The following is a 9,298-nucleotide window of genomic DNA, read 5'->3' as shown; positions in this document are numbered from 1 at the left end:
GGAACTGGATGAGATTTTCGCATTATAATCTGTGATAAACACGTAGCAATATGTACTAAAAATGTATCCCTGAAACCTCATGTACTGTATATGCCATCACTGTACCAGCAATGTGTCTTTTAAATCTTTTGTACCATATTATGTAATAAAATATAACTATTGGTTATAAACGAATATATATATATATATAATATATATATATATATATATATATATATATATATATATATATATATATATATATATATATATATATATATATATATATATATATATACACACACCATGAAGAGTGGATAGAAATCAGAGAATAATGCATTTCGGTATACACACCGTTTTCGGAATTTAGGTCATTTAATGAATTAACTAATAATTTAATGAACTGGATGAAAAAGGAATGCCATGTGTTTTTGTTTGTATTCTAAACCTCGCTGTCCCCGAGTGAGAACTCGGGGACTGTGGAGCGCCTTTGAAATTAATAATTTAATTCTCTGTTCTTGTGTCGAAACATCAATATTATTATCCCCGGCGCGTACAGAGTATCTGCGCTGGGGGTGGCCCACACCTGGCACATTTCATCACCACCTCTCATGTAATCACCGGGGTGGAGGGTGGACCAACACTCCCTGTAACGTTGTAATCTGAGTCTTGGGGCAGGCCCTCAGTAATGCTGCCACCAGGGATGACAGGTACCCATGCCTCTAGTCATGCTAACATCATGATGAAAGGGGTTCTACACTCCTATCATTCCATCACCAAAGAGAATGAATAGAAGGCATGATGACATGTAAATAACACTTGGACTAAATGACCCTTCAGCACTGAATATTAATAACTTCACACTGCTACACAAGTCTTACTATCTACTCATATATGATAAATAAAAAATAACTATAAAAATTACACAGCCACTAAACAATGCATATATTTCTGCATGCGTAAAACATCCTGCACTCACTGAAATCTCTTTGATCTTTAAAATAAAAAGTTTCCCGTGTACCCGGCAGGTAACTCGGGCAGTATAAAACCCAATTAATCTATGAGAAAAGTGCCACAGGAGAGAGAGTAAAATATGACGTACAGTCAGTGACATGACACACGGCGCACAGAGCTCACCCGGGTTATATTTCTGTGTAGGACACTACGTATAAACTTGTCTCCTTAGACCTGCTCATCTAACAATACATTAGTATCTAGGAGATCCTCGGCTGTTATCAGCTGCATAACTGAAGGAAGGTCGTTATCATTTCTTTATTCTCGATCGACAGTTTCATTTCCAAGTGATTTTTTTTCCTTGTAAAATGAGGAGGGAAAATTATCTGTATTTTGATTAACAGTTCAAAACTTATTGCTAATATGCAGAGCCACTAGCCTCACGACTTTGTAAACACATACCAGTAAATGTTTAGTGGTAAGTCACACGGAAACATGTCTGCTATTGAGCTTCAGAGCTGCTTGAAGCATTTTCTAACATACTTAAATTTTTAGCTGAAAAACCTCTAACTGCTCTGAAACGCAGAAATATGTATAAAATCATGTTTTATCACAATTTTCTGTAGAGTGTTCGATATATCAGCCTTGACTACAGCATCCTTTCTTTCATTACCTGGGCCTCCAATACTGGGTATCAGCAGAAACCCCACTTCCTTGTGCCCGGGTGAAAATGGGTAACCTTACAGGGTGCTGAGCATTGAGTCTGAGCAGAGAGTGAATATAAACCCTCTGTAAATAAATATCAGGACGAGACCAGCAAGAATATCATTAGACTCCGTGGTGAATGAACACCTTGGATTAATTTCGTAACTTTTCACCCTACCTCCTGCCTGTGGGAGAGAAGTTGTAACTCACCACTAGGTTGTATCAGCTAGCGTCCTCATTGGAGATCACTTCGAAACCCAGCTCACTCATGCTCTTCGACCCATCAAGGAAGACAGTTAAAACCATCACTGGAGCCAGGGACACAGGGGTCCCCTTCCACCTTTTTCAACAGCGTACCTCTGGTACTGTCCAAGGGATGGTAGAGGAGAACCGAGCTCCTTGACCGTAGACACATCTAATCCACAATCCAAGACGGATTGGAGGGGGTTACCCCAAAACCCCTGACCTGAATGGGCAAGAGGTAAGGGTGGGCGGGCGGGGAGGTAGTTCCGGGGATCATTGCTCCCATGACCCAGTCACTGGCTAAGCCTTCTGGTTGAAAACTTGGTCAGTCAGAATGCTGATGCTTGTGGCAGGCATTTGGAAGTATACATCACAGAATATTTGATTAGAATTAGTTTGGAGAAATTTTAAAACTTGTTCTTGATGTAACTCTCCTTGCATATGAAGGATTTCGAAAAGTGCACTTACTGCATCTCTACTTTTCGTTGTGTATCAAGCCTTGACGCACGTAAAGGGCTATTGATTCAAAAATACTGAGGCTTCTCTCCCTTTCCTTTAATTAAATCTGATTACCTCCATTTCTCAGGCACTGTATTATTTTCAAATGTTATTGCTTCTCCATCATTATAATAATTATTCTACAGTAGTGTAGGCGGTGGAGGGAAGCTGATTAGATGGGTAAGGGAAAGTTGGGCAGTGGTAGGGTGGCGGGTGGCCGTAGCGACATGCTCCTGTTTCCTTGCCCATACAAGCAGAACGGAGCAGCGTCTTGTGCGCATGTTCAATGTAGCAAGCGCCCCCCCGCCTCGCTGCTTTCCCTTGTGTTTGTATCCGGCCCAGGTGTAGAGACGATTGCCTTCCCTGCAGGTGACGCTGAAGGAAAAGACTAGCTGTGGACAGTTAAGGACGGCAGCACGGGTGTGGCTAACTAACCTGAGACACCAAAGCAGACACAGGTGTGACCAACTAGCCTGAGATACCACTAGAGTGGGCGCAGGTGTGGCTAAGTATTCTAGGGTACTACTAGTGTGGACGCAGGTGTGACCAACTAGCCTGAGTTGCTACCAGAGAAGACTTGAGTTTTGTCACCTACTCTTAGAGACCCCTGGAGTGGGCGTAAGTGTGACTAACTAATCTTAAGACCACATGTAGGCATGGGCAGGCAGATTCTTCGGGACTCAGCCATGGGCGTCGCCACCTGCGGACGCGACAATAACCGGGTGGTCCTTCCGGAATACCTTATTGCCATTCCTTGATTATGCAGAGCCCCAGACACGTGCGATCTCGACTGAAATTATTGGCGACCAGCGAGTCGAGGGACACTGAGTGAAAACTACTGATAAGTCCAGCGGTTATATGGACACTTGTTCAATAGCACTGATGATTCCAGCGACCAGCGGGTCTTGTGACACTTGTTCATTAGCACTGACGATTCTAGCTATCAGAGAACCGTAGGAGAGAGGGCACTGGATCAAGAACATTAATGATTCAGCGATCACCGATCCTTATTGCAGCCCATTCTCGCATTAAGAGGGATACACGACTTTCAGAAATCAACGTTCCCTCTTTTTTTTATCGGCGACCTTGTTGCCAGATCTTCTTTTACTGGGCTTAACGTCCAGCGACCTGTTTAGAGGTAATCAGACTATGGATTGCCAGATGCATCACGGCCAGCTTTTTGTAAATGGCTTACTCGTCGTTTAATATGATTTTTAAAGGCTTCTGTAACCGAACTCAGCCTAACCCAAACTAACCTAACCTAACCAAATTTAACTCAACCTAATTTAATAAGGAAAACAGCATTTGAAGAAAAACCGGAAGAGTTAAGAAATTTGTGTGGACTTATTTTTTTTTTTTTGTATTCACGATAAAGGCAGTGAATCTCTTAGCTTCTATTATAAGGCCGTGTATCTGTGTGTCTCTGTATAATTGAGAAAGTCTAGTCGTGGCTAAATGTTATATTAAAGATTTCCCTGTAAACATAGTCTTTCTCACTACTTGTCGACTGAGGTAATTTTTCATCCAAAGTGGAATGAGCCAGGAAGATTTCTAATAGAGCCTAATTTATTAATGTATTTGAAAACAGATATGAAGCTAAACCATGTCAGTCAATCTGAGGTTAAGAGACCTCAGGAAAGGTAGCTCAGCTACCACAAACTCAAACAGGTATGACCAGCTTTTGTAAATATACACAAGTGTTATAGGTGTTGAGAGGCGGCTTCGGCATCCACCTCACGGGGCTCCCGGACGCCTTTTATGGGGTTACTCTGAAAATTAAGATTCCGCAGTAGTGGGTGTCACAACCCTTGGCGTCTGAGTGTCATCGTAACAATTCTGGATTGACGAGGTGGCTCGGGATAGGATTTAAGTTGGGCCATAAGAAATACTAGAAGACGGTCACAGTCATGGGTCGTAATAGAGATGACAAGTTTCGCTGGCCAGAACACAGCGGTTCGTGTTCGTGTCATGGGTAGAGTTAACAAAAGGTGACTGCCTGTGTCATGCAGTGTGACGAAAGTGACAGCCTAAAGAAGTAGTGTCAGAGGAAGGAGCACCGGAATTGTCATGGAGAGAAGTTACATGTAGACAAAAAAGTTTACTTTTGTTGCTATAACAAAACAATACACGATCATCTGTGATTTGTATCATTTAAAATATCCCAAGAAATATGTTACTCGCACACTGTAAAGTCGTAAAGGCTATTTTAGAAAAATCGTGGCTCGTGTTTAGAATAATAGTTCCATCGGCTTACAGCCGCAGGACCTGGGGTCGAAACTGGGAAGAGTGAAAACGGGGGAAGCTTCCTCACATCTGTGGTCACTGCGCACGAGGCAATATCTAGGTTTATGGGTGCCAGGCGCCTGTTGTGGAAAAGGACTCATACACAAATAACCCACATATAGGGGAAAGAAACTTATGACGACGTTTCGATCCGACTTCGACCGAAGATGTGTTAGTGTGTGTAACTAGTCCATGGTCCCAGTCGGGCTGAAGCCTCTCCATAAGTTTCTTTCTCTCACGTGCGGGTTATTTGTGTAGTGTTCCAGTCAATGTATTGTGCCTTTTTGTTCTTTAAGGACTCTTATGTTTATGTACAGTTCAGGACATTTATCAAAGGAAACATTTCGCCACTAATGACTTCGTGAGTCTTCTGTGGAAGACCAATGGACCCCAGTCGTAAAAAAAAATGATGGTCTTTCTCGGGCCATCCTGAAGCACTAATTCTTTGGGCTAATAATCCGAGAAAAATCTTCCTATATTTTGATGACTACGTTGGTAGATGCTGAGGCAATGTTGAAAATTTCGTACCGTTAGATTGTATAGTAGATTTTTCTCTCTCTGAACGTTGCCAATATGACGATTTTCAGAGCGTAGTTCTAGCTGCCCAGACAACTTATGTTTCGAGTAGGGAAATTAAAGCATATGAGCAAAATTATCATACATAGTAACACGCGTGTAAATTAATTAAGATAACATCTAACAAGTCAAAGTGACTTATTTCCATTGAGGTTATTGGGATTTCTCTTGATGTAGGTTCCTTCCTCAGTGGCTTGGTGTTGAAGCATGTCTCCCCCCAGTGACATCCTTTCTCAGTGGCTTGGTGTTGACGCATATCTCCTCTGTGACATCCTTTCTCAGTGGCTTAGTGTTGACGCATGTGTCTCCCCTCTTTGACGTTCTTACTCAGTGGCCTGGTGGTGACGTATGTGTCTCCTCTCTGTGACATCCTTTCTCAGTGGCTTGGTGTCGACGCATGTGTCTCCTCTCTGTGACATCCTTTCTCAGTGGCCTGGTGGTGACATCCGGGGGTCGAGCCCTGGAAGGAAGCTTGAGACAATCGATTACACTTCTCTCTCTCCTTACGGGAGATGCCTTGACGCCGGTGAAGGGTTCTTAACCCATGTTATTGGAAGTACCCTCCACTTCCTTGGATCATGCCTCAAATGAACCCTCAGGGTTCATACAGCAGGCGCTGTATGAACCCTGTGGGTTTAGCACGTTACCATCAGTCGAATCGAATCGAATCGAGGACGACGAGAGCTGTCGTAAGATGGGAAGGAAGAAGGATATGGAAGGATGGAAATAACTGGAAAAGGATGGGGAGGAGGGGAAGAGGAGGAATCAAGGCAAGTGGCCCAACCACTTTGGGACATGTGGTACAAAAGTACTGGAGACGTAGATAGAGAGGCTTGACTGATGTCATTGCTTGGCTCACTAGGAGAGGATGGCGAAGGCAGCGGTAGGAGCTGGGAGTGTCAGAAGGCAGCAAGCAGGATGAGTTGGTTATGGTCTTAAACCGTTTATCAGTGCGGTAAATTGTTTTCGAGAGAGTTGTATCACACTTATGGGAGAGCTGTAGTAGTATTCGTTGGTTTGGAGTTGGTGGAGTATCTGGTTGTAGGTAGGGAATGGTCTTTCTTCGCTTTGGTACGATACAGTGTTGTCTTGGAGATGTTGGATGAGTTCTAGGCGAGTCATGCTTGCAGGGTACAGCCTCGTGGTGTAGAATATGAGTCCTTTGTGTTTAACCCATGGTGTTCCAGGTAATCGACGTGAGCTAAGTAGAGAAGGCGGTGGTGGAGTAGAGGAAGGTGGTGTTGCTTCGTTTTCAACTTCAGTAGACGAATTAGAAGATGTTTCTGGTGGTAAGGCTTCTGATTGGTTGGATTCAGTGAGAGGTGGTGGCGGTGAAGGCTTCTCATTGGTCGTTGTTGGATTGACGTCACTAGTTGGTGGTGTTGAAGGAACTTCTGCAGAAGAGTTGGCGATTAAGTTTTTGGTGAATTTGAGAATTTCTTCAGAAGGTGGAGATGCTGGAAATGTAAATGAAGGCATGTTATTTAATGCAAATAACTCGTTGATGGTAGAGTTAAATGATCCAGGTACAGCCATGTTTTGCATATGAGCGTATAGTAGACAGTAGTGAATCTTCGTTACGTCACATGTTGGAGGAGTGCTATAATAAAACGGGTGCAACTTAATTAGATATTTTTTTGGGCTAGATCTTTGGCTCTTTAGGCCCCAGTTTTATTGAAGAAATTGAAAAGTGTAATTTTGGTTTTCATGAGATAACTTATAAATGCCTCAACTGCTCGACTTCAAACCTTCATCGTTGATGTATCGTAGAGGAAGCTGTGGATTGTTATTGCACAGTGAAGATGCCAGATTACAAAATTTTGCTTTAGTCCCTCTTGCTGTCCTTGTCTGGTACCTCATAGCAGGTACGTAGATTCCAATTTCATTAATAAAAATCGTATGTGACTATAGAGAATTTGAAACAGAATGTAAACGAGACAAGGAGACTAAAAAATATAGAAACTGGCGCTTTTATGGAGCTTTAAATCATACGTTGTGAACCCTTATATTTCACATTTTAGTACGGCTCTATTGTAGAAGCGGTCATATTTTCAGTTACAGCATTTTTTTTTTTTTATTCCTTCAAGGTTTTCGTTTATAACTAGAGAATGCCTCACCTAACTGGCTTCAAATTTTAAATATTGGTGAACTGTAAGCGAAGGTTCATGGACCTATCGTGATGGGGAGGTGTCCATGTGTTAATTTTATAAAGCCGTTCTTTATTTAGCTTTCTATGCGATAACGTGAGATGCCTCTTCTGCTTGACATTAAACCTTCAACACAGGTATATCCTCCTTTGAAGATCGTTATTGGCTGATAACTGTTGTGAAAAAATTATACCTTTTGGTTTACGCTCTGTAAGTGCAAATTTGTCATTATTTGGTTATATTTCTTGGGTGGAGTTAAACTTGTAGAGGTGATACAGTAGTGGGGGAATGGGAGGTAATTAGGTTTGATCAGAGGAAGAAGGAGGGTTATCTCAACTCCTCGGAACAAGAGCCCTGTACCAGCATAAGAGTATCCAGTTTAAAAGCAATGTGTTTATGAAAAATTGGATGATTCGATCGTAACCCAAGATGAAGTTCCTTGAGTATCGGATACGTGCGTGGCGTTACTTAGGAGTACATGGGCGTACATAACGTTTCTTGGGAGTACATGGCGTTACCTGGGAGAACGTGGAAGAACATAACGTTACTTGGGAGTACATGGGCGTACATAGTGTTACTTGGGAGCACATGGGCGTACATGGCGTTACTTGGGAGTACGTGGGAGTACATAACGTTACCTGAGAGTATATGGGCGTCCATGCGTTACTTGGGAGTGCATGGGAGTACCTGAAAAAGACAAACGACAGGCGACTTTAAAGTCCACACCGAGGCAATATGCTGATGACCGTCCACTTGTATCTACAAGAAATACGACCACTTAAGCTTTCGAAACCCAGCTAAGCAAGAGTATTTGTAATACCCTGTTTGGAAATGGAAGCATGGATCATCGCCTACAAAATAGCAGTTCTTGCCTCTGGGGAGCACATTAGACCACCTGGGCTCCACCACACTCGAATAGCAAGCGGGCGCCCTGACCAGCGTGTCCTAGGAACTGGAACTGCGTTGCCCTACGTTAGATTAAACCTGATTACCTCCCATTCCTAAACACTATCTTGTCAATGTTGCCAGCTTTACCCTTCTTGGGATTGGGACGAGTAGAGGGCTCTTGATCAAAGGAATTAGACCTAGTCTTTCCTTATTTGGGCCGAACCTGGTTACGTCCCGTTTTCGAAGCTGTTTTTAATCTTCGACTTTAGCACTTTCCAAAGCAAATTTAATACAAATAATTTAGTTTGATCGTCTCGGATCTGTTGATAGTTTCAGAGTTCAGTGTCCTCGTGGCCCGTTCTCAGACCAGGTCTCCTGGATCTATAATGTTTCCCATAAAGATCCTGTGGACGCAGGTCGAGAAAGATTACACGTACACTTACTGGGTTGTGGGGAAAGTGTTGAATTTGAAAAGTCGCGTTTGTATAAACCAGTTATGAACAGCGAGCCTCTGGTGGAAAACATTTCTTTCATGTTCGAGCGAAGAGTGTCTGCTTGATTTCATTTGCTAGCAGTTTATTTGTCAATCTATTTACTCTTCTCCGGTGTTGGGACTTGCAAATACGAAACGTTCTGCCGGCAATCAGTCTACATATTATTGATATTTACTATGTGCGCTATCAACACTCTTCATACTATCAACAATTAGTAAATTATATCGGCAATCGGCACACAAACACACATACTATCAACAATCAGTAAATATACTATCAGCAATCAGTACTGCTTGTCGGCCGAGACAAAAGACACACCTGTGTAATTATTATTTTCATCTATTCCGTTTATTCAAATTTCCACCAGACAGTACCTCTTCCCATCATCCTGTCTGTTCTGTACCCACCACCAGAACATCGATACATCCCCACCCGCTCATACATTCCTCTCATCCCCATCCTGTATCTATATTTCGGCAGGATACACTTCATTAACCATCTAGCCTCACTTTTTTTTTTTTAGTAAATCCG

This window comes from Cherax quadricarinatus, chromosome 14 (assembly GCF_038502225.1).
Source record: "Cherax quadricarinatus isolate ZL_2023a chromosome 14, ASM3850222v1, whole genome shotgun sequence".
In the NCBI taxonomy this organism is placed as follows: Eukaryota; Metazoa; Arthropoda; class Malacostraca; order Decapoda; family Parastacidae; genus Cherax; species Cherax quadricarinatus.
The sequence above is the reverse complement of the archived record's forward strand: the minus strand, read 5'-3'. Positions refer to the sequence as shown.